General features: G+C 35.4%; 1 pseudogene across 1 annotated transcript; it reads left to right on the top strand.

Annotated features, from left to right (window-relative positions):
• Nucleotides 1–9,732: 9,732 nt before the first annotated feature.
• On the top strand, nucleotides 9,733–11,952 carry LOC308415611 (YTH domain-containing family protein 2-like; annotated as a pseudogene). The gene is made up of 2 exons: nucleotides 9,733–11,043; nucleotides 11,514–11,952. The product of its transcript is annotated as a YTH domain-containing family protein 2-like (transcript).
• The last annotated feature ends 4,197 nt before the right edge of the window (nucleotides 11,953–16,149 follow it).

Raw genomic sequence — 16,149 nt, 5'->3', positions numbered from 1 at the left:
GTCTCTGTTCCAAAATAATCAAATTTGCCCTTACAAAATTTTCTGGATTTTCAAATATTTCCAAGTAAATGGTCTCTCTCTCTCTCTCTCTCTCTCTCTCTCTCTCTCTCTCTCTCTCTCTCTCTCTCTCACTCTCTCTCTCTCACTCTCTGTCTCTCTGTCTCTCTCTCCTCTCTCTCTCTGTCTCTGAATCTCTGTCTTTCTATGTCTCTGTTTCTATGTGTGTGTGTGTTTGTGTGTGTGCATGTGTTCTATGTGTAGAGAGGCCAGAGAACATACTCAGTTTTTCTGGGGCTGTCCTTATTTTTAAAGTATGGCTTCTCAATTTCTTGGCATTAATTGATTAGGCTAGGATACCATTGCTATTACTATATACACCCTTAGAAGTGATGTTATTGTTCATTTAACTTATAAAAATACTAATAGATACATAAAACACAAAACTTCTTTTCATTATAAGATTACTTGAATGAATAATTAATAATTTGTGAAGAGACAAAAATATAGTTTTTCAAAGTTTTACTCTTTATAAGTGTCACAATCTGTAACTCATTAAATTTTTCAGGGGGAAAATAGGCAGTATGTATCAAAGGCTGAAACTTAAAAAAACAATTTTTTTTTTATTTTGAAGTAAAAAAAAAATGAGTTAAGGGGCTTACTTTATCCTTTATGTCAGGTGGTAGTCATATTTTTTGTGCATAGTGATACATTTTGGCATAATTAAAACCAAAAAATACAGTAATTTGAATGAAATGACTGCTATTTTCTAGCTATGCAGATGGTTCTCTTTTTAACTTTAAAATGATTCTCATCCTCTTGGGAAGGGACAATAATTAAGCCTGTTGAGTGCAGTGAAAACAAAATAAATATAAAGTTCTTATGCAAAATAGACAAGTACTTGATAAAATAACAACTCTAACCAGATGGAAAAATTCTACAGCAATAAAGGACATAAAAACTAATACCTATTTGGTGTTTAAAATATTCTGTCCTGTCCATTGGGAGAACTCTCTTGAAAATTGGAAGGCAGATTGTTTGTTACCTTTTGAACTCATTTAAAGATGTTTACATAACATAGTCTGCATGTTTTCTTATTTATAATCACATGGTATCTTTGTAATAAATTGTGAACCCCTGCTTGCTCATATCCATTAACTCTAACAGGAACATGTAAGAAGATGGTGATAGGACATTTAATCATTTTCTACAACCAGCTATTTTTTGTATGTTTTCTTTTAAAACATATTTTCTTTATTTTTGTTCTTTTCTGAGAATTTAATACATATATGCCTTTAAATATGATGTAGTGTAGCTTCTATTTCCCCCTTTAAATATATCTATCTTCAAAACTTGTGTCTTTTTCTCTTAAATAATCTGGCAAGTAACTGTTTCTCATGTGGGCAGTAACTGGAGCATGAGAATATTATAGGTAGCCATACTCTCAATAAAAAAAAAAAAAAAAAAATGTTTTGCTTTCCTCAGCAACTATCAGCTCCTAATACTTTCTTAGTAAGTAGAAGTGCCATAAGAACATATAAATCAAAGCTCAGAATATCTAAGATACAATTCACAGACCACTTGGAGCTCAAAAAGTAAGACTAGACTGTGGATGATTCAGTCTTTATAGAAGGGGGGACAAAATACCCATAGGAGAAAATATCCCCTCGAAAGATTGGAGGAGAGACTGAAGAAAAGGCCATCCAGAGACTGCCCCACATGGGGATCCATCCCATATACTGTCACCAAAGCTAGACACTATTTCTAATGCCAAGAAGTGCATGCTGACAGGAGTCTGATAAGCTGTTTCCAGAGAAGCTCTATCAGAGCCTGACAAATACAAAGACAGATGCTTGCAGCCAACCACTGGACAGAGAAAGGAGTCTTCAGTAGAGGAGTTAGAGAAAGGACTAAAGGAGCTGAAGGGGTTTGCAACCCCATAGGAAGAACAACATCAGCCAAACAGACCTCCCCAGAGCGCACAGGGACTAAACTACCAACCAAATAATACATATGGAGTGACCCATGGCTACAGCTACATATGTAGCAGGGGATAACCTTGTTGGGCATCAATGGGAAGAGAAAAGCTCTTGGTCATGGAAAGTCTCCGTGCCCCAGTGTAAGGGAATTTAAGGGTTAGGATCTGATCCCAGGAGAGAGTAGGTTGCTGGGTGGAGGAAAATCCTCACAGAAACATGGTAAGGTCAGGGAGGGATGAGATAGAGGGTTTGCAGAGTGGAAACTAAAAGGAGATAATATTTGAAATGCAAATAAAGAATATATCTAACAAAAAAAAGAACATATACCATCTTTGCTGAAATTCTAGCTGGCTTGAATATATGCAATCTTTATTAAGGTAACCACATTTCATATGACTTTATGAGTGCAAAAGTAAAGCTATACCCAGAAGAAAATATTTCATAGTACTCTGCCTCCCACCCTTTATATTTTCTAGTATGTGTGAATAGTAATAATGAGGTAAAAATTTCTTCACACGACTTTAAACGTAATACAGCTTTCACATTTTTGATGGAATCTATAAGTATATTAAAGTGAATCTCAGTACAAAATAGCATCCACTGAGCTGCAGCCAAATTAATCCCAATTGTTTAGAGTAAAGCTGCAATTGTTAATAGAACTGGAAATATAGGCTAGGAACCATCTAAGAATTCTTATTAAATATTTACGACATTAAGACACTAAAAATAAACACTAAGACATCAAAAGTATTAAAAACAAGCATTAAAATATTAAAGCATTGAAAACAAATATTCGAATATAGTGTGATCTTGGCTTTATTAGATAAGACAGTTATAATAACTTTAAATCCTAAAGTGCCATGAAAGGCTCAAATTCCACAAGCAAAAGAAATTCATCATAATCAAATTTCACATTTTCTCTTTTCCATGAACTGAGATCAAACACTACAGATATATAGTAAACAATCTGTTGTCCTAGCCTTTCCTCAAAGGTCCATTCTAATATGCAGAAAATGCTACTTTAAAGTCATTAAAACTATGTGATTACAGTTTTTATTTAATTCTGTGTTAGTGCTTTAATAAGTGTTTATTTATTTATTTATTTGTTTGTTTGTTTGTTTGTTTGTTACCAATCTTCACTTGGTGCCGAAAGCTATAGTTAAAACAGACAATTTTACAGTCAAATTTTCCAACCACCACATAACTTGTTGGGTATAAACAGACTGCATTGAAAAGTGATTATGAGAATCCAGATGTCTTCTAATAAACCAGATAATGGCACAGAACATGGTAAAAACAATGCCAAACTCCTCACTAAATTTATTTTGTTTAAGACACGTTAAACATTATTTAAAATATATACAATCTATGTTAATATTCAATGGTTTAACTATTACTGTTAATACAATAATACATAGCTAAACACTGTTTAGATTTTATTACTAATATGACAAACTACCAATAAACAAACCTTACATAGAATACATGAAGTCTTGAGGTGTAAAGGTTTGAAAACTTGTACCATAAGTCATATACAGTTATGAGTTTGCTTTGTCTTATGCTGTGTGCTCTTACTATTTGCTCCACTCAACCCCTAACATCCTTTTTTCTATAATCTCTTCTATGCTCTCCTGTCCATGTCTAATTACTTTCTACTTTACTAGATCTTACCCAGAAAAGGAATGAAGCAAAATGAAGATGCACTTGAAGTATGGGAGTGTACAAAAAGGGCCAGAAGAAAATCCAGATTAGGTGGCTTTCCACTGCACTGTTATACATCCGTTATTGTTATATGAAAATGTTTTTGGTGGAAACTAGTATACATACTATCACTAACCGAATACAATTCTTAATATATTCTGTCAGTTGTCTTAACAAGATCCCCATGTAATATAATAACTCACATAATATAATTTGATTGTGACCACATTTGTTTTAGAATTTTTTTTACCTTTTTTTTTGATTCCAAGTAAAGTCTGATCTTGACTTTTGAAAGTATGAAATATCAATTTCCAAAATATATAAAACATATTAAATATATAAATTTTGGAAACGCTTTGTAAAACACCATATATGAATCTTAGTATGCATTTATACCATAAATTTCTATTTACAAATGTGTCCTATTACATGAAATATGAGTAGATTATTCTATTACATGAGAGATATAATAATACCTTTCAGATATGACTATCTTTTGGAAAGCTAAACAATTTTAGACAGATGAGTTACTTATTTCTTGATAGTTTCAGAATCAACCTGCCATATTTATTATTATTATAATCCCATAAACTATATAATTTTAATCTTTCTTCCCATAACTATCTATTATTTTCTAGAAATATATTTTTTACTTTATTTGATTCTAGTTATTTACTTACAAAATTCATGTACTTGAGAACTCTGACAAATACTTCAAATCATTCAGTGCTTGACTAATTTATCATTATGCATCTGGATATTTCTTATTTTCTATTATGACACTATTAGAAGGACAATCAACAGAGAATAATGAGGAAACTTAATGTGATCAATTTATTTTTTCTGTTCTCATATCCTAGAGTTCATAAAGGTCTGGTCCCAGACCTCAAGTTTTTGTGAACTTCTTACTCTGCTACACAACAGAACATTTAAAGATGGAATATCTTCCTTTAATAACATACTTCAAATTGTCCAGCTGATGTTTATTTCTTTTAACTAGTCTATATAATTCACCATAAAATTACACTAAAGTCATCAACAAATTCTACAATTTTCCCTTTAAATTTCAGTTTGAATCTATTTTCCACCAACTGCACCATTCCAACAATAATTTAAATTCACTAATTTCTTATACAGATTAAAAATAATAGTTTAGTACTTCTTCCTAACCTGCACTAATTTTATAACAAACAACTAGTGTAATTTACTTAAAACAACAAGGAAGATACTTTATTATCCTGCTGAAAATATTCTAAATGATTCTCATAACACTTAGAATAAAATAAATTTTAGTGTCCTCATGATGTTCAACCTAGACTACATGATTTTCTGTAACTTCTTCTAATTATAATGGGCATACCAAGTGTCACCTGTACTGGCTGATTTTGTGTCAACTTGACACGAGCTGGAGTTATCACAAAGCAAGAAGCCAAAGTTGAGAAAATGCTTCCATGAGATCCAGCTGTAAGGCATTTTCTCAAGTAGTGATGGCAGGAGGAGGCAGCCCATTGTGGGTGGTGCCATCCTTGGGCTGGTAGACCTAGGTTTTATAAGAAAGCAAGCTGAGCAAGCCAGAAGAAGCAAGCCAGTTAATAACATTCCTCCCTAGCCTGTGCTTCAGCTCTTGTTTCCTGACTTGCATGAGTTCCAGTCCTGACATCCTTTGGTGATGATGAAGAGCGATATGGAAGTGTAAGCTGAATAAATCATTTCCTCCACAATTTGCTTCTCAGTCATGATTTTTTGAACATGAATTGACACCCTGGCTAAAGCACACCTCAAATGTTTATGTTTATCGTTTTTCATTCTGACAACATATAATTGTTTCTAATGCCATTCTTGCAGTTCTGGAAACATATTATGTAACTCTTTTAAAGAATTCATGTTGAGAGTATACTACTGGAAATATTCTAGATACAAACCCTAGACACATGGCTGTCTATTTCTCTTAAAGTCATCTGTCTACTTAAATGGCATACCAATTTTAGTCTTTATATTGATTTGTCTTTTTTTTTCTTAATGGTATGAATAATCTCTGAATGATTGATGTTCCAGATTTCCTGTTTTTGTGTTTATATATGAACTAGAAACATTTTAGAGAACAATTTCTCTCTGTTAAATTGACTTTTAGGTTTATAGGATTATTTATTTTGTGTGTATGAGTGTGCTCTATGCATGCATTTATGTTTACCATGTGTATACCTGGTACCCAACAAAACCAATTAGGCTGTTGGAGCCCCTGGAACTGAGGTTACAGTTTTTGAGTTGCCTCTACACAAACAAGAAGTGTTCTTAACTGTCAACCCATTTTTATACCCTCTGTTTATCTTTTAAAATCTACTAGGCATTCTATGCATAGTGGCAAACACCTTTAATCCAAGCACTCACAATTCTGAATCAGATGGATCTATGTGAGTTCAAGGCCAATGTGGTCAGCAAAGGGTACCCCAGACTATTCATATTGATATAGTGATACCCTGTTTCCAAACAAACAGACAACTATGTTTTTTACCTATAAAATTATTAATAGGGCAGGCAAGATGGAACAATAGGTAATGACCATTGGTGAATAAGCACAGTGACCCTCGTTTGATGTCTGGGACCCACATAGTAATAGGAGATAATTAACTTTCTAAACTCTCTTCTGATCTCCACATGTAAACCTTGGTGGAAATGTGTACATGTATTCCTGTGAAAACACCTAAGTAACTGAAATTTTGTAAAGGGATAAATGAATGTATGCCTATTCAAATGAAAATATAAAAAGTTAATAATACCTATCTATAGCAAAGGTAAACTACAAATATGTGAAGAATTTTTAAACTCCCTGTTTCCTAGTGTGATGGTTTGAATAAGAATGGCTCCTATCAATCATATATTTGAGTGCTTAGTCACAAAAAATGGTGCTATTATTGTAAAGGATTAAAAGAATTAGGAAGTATGGCTTTGTTGGAGGAGTGTGTCACTGGAGGTGGGCTTTGTGGTTTCAATTGCCCATGCCAAGCTCAGAGCATCATTCTGAGTCTGTGAATCAGGAGATAGCTCTCAGGTACTACTCCAGCACCTGCCTGCATGTTGCCATGCTCCCTGTAATGATGATAATAGACTAGACCTCTGAAATAGTGAGCAGGCCCCAGTAAAGTGCTTTCTTTTTAAGACTTGCCTTGGTCCTAGTGTTTCTCCACAGCAATAGAACAGTGGCTAAGAGAGAAAATGGTACCAGGGATTGGGATATCATTGTGACAGAACTGGTCATGCTATTCGTTAGAAGAATATGGAAGCCTTTGAATATAAAATCATTTATTTTTTTCTTACTTTTTAATTGACCCATGGCTCCAGTTGCATAGACAGTTGAATATTTTAAGCAGAGCTTACTGAGCTATCTTCATAGAAGCCCCCCAAAAAAGTGTTGTGGGTGTTTTGAACTGAGGGCCCAGCTCAAGAAATTTCAAATATGAAGAATATTAATAAATGGCCCAAGAGCAATACTTGTAATATATTGGCAAATAATGCTTATGATTTCTGCCCTCATCCTAAAATTTTGCCTCAAGATAAAATGAAATGTTTTGTATTATTGGTGTTGGCTGAGAAGAACTGAAAATAGCCTAGTGTTGACTGTGTTGCTTCGTTATTAGTAGTTACTCTTATAGAGATCTATAATGAAATGGAGAAATCTGAGAAAGGAAAAACATTAAATGTATAGTTTGAGGAGGCAAAAGACCAAGAAGTATAATATTGGCACCAAGTCCAATGGTCCAGAAAATTAAAAAAAAAAAAAAAAAAAAAAAAAAAAAAAAACTTGATGTTAAATCGAATAAAAGGAATGGTGACGTCAAGGTAATACTCCAACCAGCTAAGTTTCCCATTTGTGAAAAGTAATTAAAGGAAAGCTTAACCAGTGAAGTAAACCATCGAAACCAGAAAGATTTCGAAAATGTAATTGAAGGAGGGGGTCAAACTCTAGCTTCATGAAGCAGTATAACTTGGCAGTTTCAGCCTGGATCTACTGGGTTATAAAAAAAAAAAAACAAGAAATGTTTGTTTAATCTCTCTTTTTGGCTAGGAAAACTGCTGATTCCAGGCTTGTGTCAGGGAAGTCTCTACATGGAGGCCCAGAGCCTCCATTTGGGTGAAGCTGTAAAAAACCCCAAGGTGTAGGAGATGCCAGAGTCCTCTGATGCCTGACAAAGGGAGCTGCTAACAGAAAGTAGTAGAACCAGCTCACGAAATAGAAGTCTGTTGTAGACAAGAAATCCAGAAGTTGTAAAAATGAAGACCACTTTCATATCAGAGATGCAGAGTTTTGGGATTGCCCACATGAATTTTTGTTTTTGTTTTGCTCTAGTATTTCATTCTTATGTCACTTTCTCTAACATTTTGAATGGTAATTTATATCCTATGGCATTTTATGTTGGGAGTATATAATATGTTTTTTTAATTTTTATGTTACTAAGTTAAAAAGATTGCCTTCGATCTCAGAATCACAGTCTTGAGACTGAGAATGACTATGGGAACCTTTAAAGTCATATTTAATAAATTTTGCATTGTAATATAGATATAAGCCTATATAGTCTTAGGAATGGAATATGAAAGTTTGAATAAAAATGGTCTCCACGGGCTCAGATATTTGGATGCTTTGTCACCAGAGAGTGGCATTATTAGAAAGAATTAAAGGGATTTCAAGAGATGTGGCATTGTTGAAGTGTGTCACTGAAAGTAAACTTTGATGTGTCACAAGTCCATGCCAAGCTCAGAGTCATTCTCACAGCTTAGATAAAACATAAATAAGTAGCTCATATGTACTGCCTCAGCACCACCATGAAAGAGAGCATGCTTCCTGCCATGATGATAATGGACTAAAACTCTGAAACTGTGACCAAGCCCCTAACTAAATGCTTTCTTTGTTAAGAATTGCCTTGGTTATGGTGTCATTCCAGAGCAATAGAACAGGCACTAAGACACCCAACTTCCAAAAATCTACAAAATAATTTTTGTTCTAACTTGAAAAACACCTGTTTCCTTGTCTTTTAAAACAGTAATATTAGAGATAAAAACTGCATAGACCTGCATAAAAGTCAAGTTATTAGCTACCATTCTTCCACTATTTTTCACCCAACACTGTGCTTTTAATTTTCATCCATGTTTATACATTTTGATTCTTTTGAGGAAATGTTTTATGCATTCCTGACTGGCCTTGCACTCCCTATGCAGTCAACACTGCCCTTTAAATATTGATATTCCTACATGTAAATCTTAAGTGCTAAGATAACAGGTATGAGCCACCATTCCAGCTTGATGCAGTCAATTTTAGTTTACACATTTTCATTTTTATACTATTCATTGTAGGAATACATGTTAATCTAGTTTCCACATTAATCATGAAGTACTTCTGTTGAAGTTTATACAACTATGCTATTCTTTAAAAAGTTGCTATAAGTATTCTTTTATGTAATTATTTTGGTTATCATTAACCTTAGAACTTTTCTCAGTAGAAGACTCTATATTACTGCTTTTATCACATTTCATTGTTAGAATTACTATCAAAAATTCTTATTTTCCTTATTATAGAACCATTTCTGCCAGCAATTACTGTAATACTTAGAAATAGAAGATGGTTCAGTTGAAAAAGTGTTTCCTTTGCAAGGAAACTACACTGAGTGTAGATCTCTAGATAACTGGTAAAGAGCTGGAAATGTCAGCGGACATCTGTAAACCCACTGCTGAGGAACAGAACCAGGTAGAATACAGGGGATCACTGGAAATCCAATATAGTCAAAAAGTCAAGTTTTCCAGTTCACTAAGAGTTCCTTTCTCAAAATAAGTGATAAGAAAATAGTGTAAGATGCTTAATATCACTCTCTAGTTTTTATAAGCATGCATGCACATGTAAGGACACCCATATGCACATGCACGCATGCTTGTATGCAAGTATATACCCAATCACATGCATATACACAGCATCAATCACTCCTCACACAGCATTAGGTGCTACCTGTGCTGCCATAGGGCTAAAGAGGAGTCTTCCACGCCCATTAACAGTGAGTATCGAAGAGCCATGTCAGCCAGCAACCTCTTGGAGCAGAGACCAAAAGGTCAAGGAAACAAAATACAAAATGGTTCTGTGCTTCAAAAGGATTGTCTAAATGATCCTGACTTCGAACCTTACTAGAGCCCACAGGCAAGGCTGAATAATGCATATACTACCATGTCAGACTCCTACTTACACAGTTACTACAGCCCTTCCATTGGCTTTTCCTATTCTTTGGGTGAAACCAAGACACTGCTTGGTCTACTGGAGGTGACACAGCCATACCCTATCTAACTTTTTATGGACATCTGAGCAACTGAGAGCCCCTGTTTCTACCAGAGGCAGTGTTTGGGCAACCAGAAGCTCTAGATAGCACTCCATTTCTTGGACAGCATGGTTTTAATTTTTTCCCCAGTGGGATTGACTATTTAGCATAGGGGAAATAAAAATTCTCAGGGACAGTCTACTCAAAGCTCTGGATATAGTAGCAATTATGTTTATGCGCCCAGCTCCTTAGGTAGAGCCATTAATGATAAACAATTAGCTTTTGACAATGAGCCCCTCAATAAAGTTCCTGGCAGAAATATTATAGACCAAGTGATGATAGCACTGAAACTATGTAGCACAGAATGTGCAAGCAGTGTTTCAAAAGTTGTATGCTCTGATGTTGATAGTAGGTACATTACTAGTAACATTGTGACCTCTAGCAGTTTGCTACCAGCTACTATTGCTCCTCCAAAACCAGCATCTTGAGCTCATATTGCTGGCAGGACTGTACAGCAACCACCTAAACTGAAGACCAAGAACGGCATTGCAGGACCCAGTCTTCCACCATGCCCAATAAGTCATAACATGTATACTGGAACTTGGTATAACAAGGGTCCTATGGCAAAAGCCCCCTCACAAGCTTTGATTCAAAATATAAGTCAACAAACCCAGAGATCTCCTCAGTTTATAGACATCAGGCCAATAATAGTCCACAGCCGCTCAGACATCAGTAGGGCAACAGAATCAACCATTGCCTCTACCTCCACCACAGCCTGCTCACCTCTCAGTCCAGTAACAGAAAGCTCATCCAACTTACTAGGTAGAACCTTGAAACTATGGCAGTGGGTTCAGTTATAATGGTATGGATAGTAATAAAGTAGGACAATCTAAGGCAGGTAGTAGATCTACTCCTTCAGAGCCTTACCCAGTGTTGGAGAAACTCTGGTCCATTAATAATTATAACCCTAAAGATTTTGACTGGAATCTGAAAAATGACCAGGTTTTCATCATTAAGAGCTACTCTGAGGATGAAATTCACTGTTACATTAAGTATGATATCTGGTGCTGTAGGTTGATATCAAGTCCATACATGATTGAACAGTAGAGAGTGGGGTAGAGATAATGTTGGTAAAGTGGAAGAGGAGGAAAAAGAGGAGATTTGAGTGAAGGCTATATAAAAGCAGATGTCAATGGTTCTCTAGGGCATATTTCCATATAGATAAGTTGTTCTGATTATTTCTAAGGGTTTCTATGGGTCAATTTATCTTATCTAGATGGGTAGTTTATACTGGTTGTAAGCTTATTGTGTATAGGGATTGTGGATTGAGTTAACCTATAAACCTGTTTGATAAGTTTATGATTGTGGAGTCATGTTTTTAACTGGGCCTGTGAAATGAGATATGTGGATACCAGGCTTGGGAACTAACCACTTAGGTGACTATGCTCCGGCTCCACACTTCTGAAGAAGCTCCTGTGGATTTCTCTGCAGGACTTCTGGCAAGAGATCACATTCTTTATTTTATATTTTATGTTTACTGCAGCATAAAGCATGTTAACAAGAGACTGGATTCCACCTATTGTTCCATGAGTGGGAAGAGTCCTGTTTAGTTACTTTTCAATGTCAACAGCAGTGGAGACTGCTGTAGTGTTGCAGAGATGAAATCTGCTGTGACCTGCAACACATGTGCAGGTGTATAGTCCCAGAACAAACGGAAGGGTCCTTTTGATGTCAGATAGATTTTTGTGAAGGAGGATCCCAATACCCAACTACGACACATTCGTTTAGAGAATAACAAGAATAATCCAGTGACCAACTCTAGGGACATTCAGGAAGTGCCTCTGGAAAAAGCAAAGTAGGTGTTGAAAATCATAGCCAGCTACAAACACACCACTTCCATTTTTGATGACTTCTCACACTATAAGAAATGCCAAGAGGAAGAAGAAAGTGTTAAAAAGGAACATCAAGGTCATGGGAAATAAAAAGTAGTTCTGCACAGAAAGAAGCAACAGTGGTATCTACTTATCCTAAGAGGACATGATGACCTGTAAGAAAATTATAACGTTTGTCCTAATTTCAGGGACTTTAGAGATAATTGCAAACTTGGAGTTTAGGTACTGGAATTTCACAAAAGACATAAGACTGGAAATAAAAAAAAAATACAAGAAAGAAAGAAAGAAAAGAAAGAAGAAAGAAAAAAAAAACTAAACAAAAATTCCCTCTAGGTTGATTAGGTAAAACAAAATAAAGAACAAAGAAGAAGAAGAAGAAGAAGAAGAAGAAGAAGAAGAAGAAGAAGAAGAAGAAGAAGAAGAAGAAGAAGAAGAAGAAGAAGAAGAAGAAGAAGAAGAAGAAGAAGAAGAAGAAGAAGAAGAAGAAGAAAGTCCCTTTATTTTGTCTTTGGTTGTGATTCCGAACATAATGTTTTTTGTTGTTGTTGTTGTTGTTGTTGTTGTTGTTTTGTTTTGTTTTCTGTTTTATTTTTAACTATGTTTTTTTTATTTTTACATCTTCAAATGCATATAATTTTCTCTAATTTTTAACTCTTTTCTCCTTCCATTTTGACTTTTGCACTTGGAGAACACTTGAGTTGTGCAGATTTTGGGTGTCTACTCTAGAAAGTAGAAATTAGACTTTTCCCTTCTGAACTGGAAGCAAAATTTTATGAAGAGTTTTTGTCTAGGAAAATTTAATCACAGCATTACCCAAGATTGTGTCTGGAAGGGTGCTTGATTTTCTCTGACCCTTTGTTACTCAAAGTAAAGTCCTATAATTCAAAAAAAAAAAAAAAAAAATGTCCTCTTCTCATATATTATACTGATTAAGTCAGGATTAATTTTATCTCAAAGCTAAGAACAGTGGTAAAAACTTATTTTCAAAAAACTGCATTTTGGAAGAGAAAATATTTTAAAACATGTAGTGAATGTTTCTTCAGTCTCTTGTTCAGCCAATGAGAAAAGTGCATTGCCTTTTTTTTTTTTTACCAATAATCACTTCTCAATAAACTTGAGATCCTGTTGAACATCAAAAAAGAAAAAGAAAACAAAAATCAGTTACCTATACATTACCTATACTCTCATTTGTGACTCACCCCTATAATTTTTTCTAGATGAATATTTTCAATGTTTTGTAATAAAATAAATTTATTATATGTTACAAAATCACCAACTACAGTTTTCTTTTTAAAAAAATGAAAGAATGCTCTCTGTCACTCTCTCTGTCTCTCTCTCTGTCTCTCTCTGTCTCTGTCTCTCTCTCTCGACTTTTTAAAATTTATTTCATGCATATGAGTACATTGTCACTGTCTCCAGACACACCAGAAGATGGCATCAGATTCCATTAAAGATAGTTGTAAGCCACCATGTGGTTATGGGGAATTAAACTCAAGAACTCTGGAGGAGCAGTCAGTAGTCTGAACTGATGAGACATCTCCAGCCGTAACTATAGACTTCTACTGGACCTACAATTGCACCTGCTTTTATTTTCATTTCACATTAAACATTTACTTCAGACAAAGCACCAAGAGGTTTAAGAAATAATTTTACTTAAAGAGGATCACTAATTTTCTAATAATTTTCCACTAAATCTATTTCCAAAAGTGTACCAAGGTACAATATTCCAATGAACGTTGTGTGGTCAAATACATATTACAGTTTGTAAAAGTGCTTGTATCCAATCCTGACAATACCATCCCATTCCTCGAAACTCACACACAAGAACTGGACTACAGCATACTCCCCACAAAAAACAAGAACAAACAGTATGTATAGCATCCTCATCTCTGTCGAAGCAGAGCGAGTTAGCAGGAGGGAACAGAAGAGAAGGTAAGGAAGAAAAAGAGAAGGAAAGAGAATATATGAGAATTAGTAATCAGAAGAGAAAAAAGAGAATTGAAAGGAGAAAAACAAACAAACAAACAAACAAAAAAACAAAAAAAAAAATAAGTTGCCTGCCCTGAGGTAGCTGGACAGTTGAAAATCAAAGCTTTTTGAACTTCATTGGCTACTGTAATGTACATCACGTCACTAAGCTGTTTCCGCGGTCCGCCATTTTGTTTTTGTATTTAACGGTCTCCCGTCTTACAGGTCTCTCATTTTCGTTGCGACAACCGTGCCGAGTACTTGCTGCTCCTTGCCTCCTGCTATTCCAGTCTGACAACTAGAAGGGAAGAAAACAAAAGAAAAAACAAACAAAAAGGAAAAGAAGAGTAGAAATAGTAAGTTGCCATAAGTTACCGGAGAGGTGAGAAACTGTTATTATAATGTACTTCACATGCGCAAGCTGTTTCAGGCCAGCAAGTTTGCTTTTGTATTTAATGGTCTCCCGTTTTACTTGTCTTTCCTCTTACTTGCGACGACCCTGTGGAGTTCTTCCTGCTCCTTGCCTTTTGCTTCTTCAGTCTGTCCTCTAGAAGAGAAAAGAGAAACAACACCGGAAAGTTTCCCTGAAATATCCGAAGAGGTAAGACATGAAGCTTTCTGAACCTCATCAGCTACTATAATGTACATCACGTCAGTATGCTGTTTCTAGTACGACATTTTGCCTTTGTATTTAAAGGACTCTCATTTTACAGGTCTCTCATTTTACTCGTGACGACCGACTGTGTAGAATACTTGTTGCTCCTTGCCTCCTGCTTTTCTAGTCTGTCATCTTAAACAGAACAAGAGAAAAAAAAAGAAGATAAATAAAATAGTAAGTTGTTCTATGTTTCTTGGAGAGGTGAGAAACGGCTACTATAATGTACATCACATCAGCAAGTGTTTTCAGGCCTGCCATTTTGCTTTTGTGATTAATGGTCTCCCGTTTTACTTGTCTTTCCTCTTACTTGCGACAACTCTGTGGAGTTCTTCCTGCTCCTTGCCTTTTGCTTCTTCAGTCTGTCCTCTAGAAGAGAAAATAGAAACAACACCGGAAAGTTTCCCTGAAATATCCGAAGAGGTAAGACATGAAGCTTTCTGAACCTCATCAGCTACTATAATGTACATCACGTCAGTATGCTGTTTCTAGTACGTCATTTTGCCTTTGTATTTAAAGGACTCTCATTTTACAGGTCTCTTATTTTACTCGTGACGACCGACTGTGTAGAATACTTGTTGCTCCTTGCCTCCTGCTTTTCTAGTCTGTCATCTTAAAGAGAACAAAAGAAAAAAAAAAGAAGATAAATAAAATAGTAAATTGCTCTATGTTTCTTGGAGAGGTGAGAAACGTCTACTATAATGTACATCACATCAGCAAGTGTTTTCAGGCCTGCCATTTTGCTTTTGCGTTTAATGGTCTCACATTTTACATCTCTCTTGTTTTATGTGCAGCAACTGTGAGGGGTGATAGCTGCTCCTTTCCTCTTGCTTCTCCAGTCTGTTGTCTAGAAGAGAAGAAAATAACAATTGAAAAAGAGAAACAAAAATAAGTTTCCCCGAGATATCCCAAGAGGTAAGAAATGGAGCTTTCTGAACCTCATCAGCTACTGTAATGTATATCACATGAGTATGCTGTTTCCAGTCTGCTATTTTGCTTTTGTATTTAAGGGTGTCCCGTTTTACGTGTCTCTTATTACCTGTGACAACTGTGTGGAGTGCTTCCTTTTCCTTGCCTCCTCCATTCTGTCTTCTAGAAGGCAAGAGTAAAAAAAAAATTAAATTAAAAGAGAGAGAAAGGAAAACAAGAAAATAAATAAAATAGTATGTTACTCTATGTTACCCAAGAAGTGAGGAACAGCTACTATAATGTACATCATGTCATTAAGCTGTTTCAGACCCACCATTTTGCTCTTGTATTTAAGGGTCTCCAATTTTACAGATCTCTTATTACCGGCGGAGACTCTGTGGAATGCTTGCTGCTCCTTTCATTTTGCTTCTTCAGTCTGTCTTCTAGAAGAGAAGAAAAGAGAAACAAAAGCAATAAGTTTCCCTGAGATATCCTAAAAGGTGAGCTATGAATCTTTCTGAACCTCATCAGCTACTGTAATGTACATCAGCAAGCTGTTTCATTTCTGCCATTTAACTTTGTATTTAATGGACTTCCATTTTACAGATCTCTTATTCTTACACGTGAGGACCTTACAGCTCCTGGACTCTCACTTCTTGAGACTGCCATCTGTTGTTTTGTTGAACCTGCCAGCTTCAAGTCTGAGTGGTTAGTGATTTCCACAGATCACATCCATTAGAGTAAATTTATTCAAA

This window comes from Micromys minutus (assembly GCF_963924665.1).
Source record: "Micromys minutus genome assembly, chromosome: X".
Lineage (NCBI taxonomy): Eukaryota > Metazoa > Chordata > Mammalia > Rodentia > Muridae > Micromys > Micromys minutus.
This window is presented reverse-complemented; position numbering and strand designations above follow the sequence as displayed.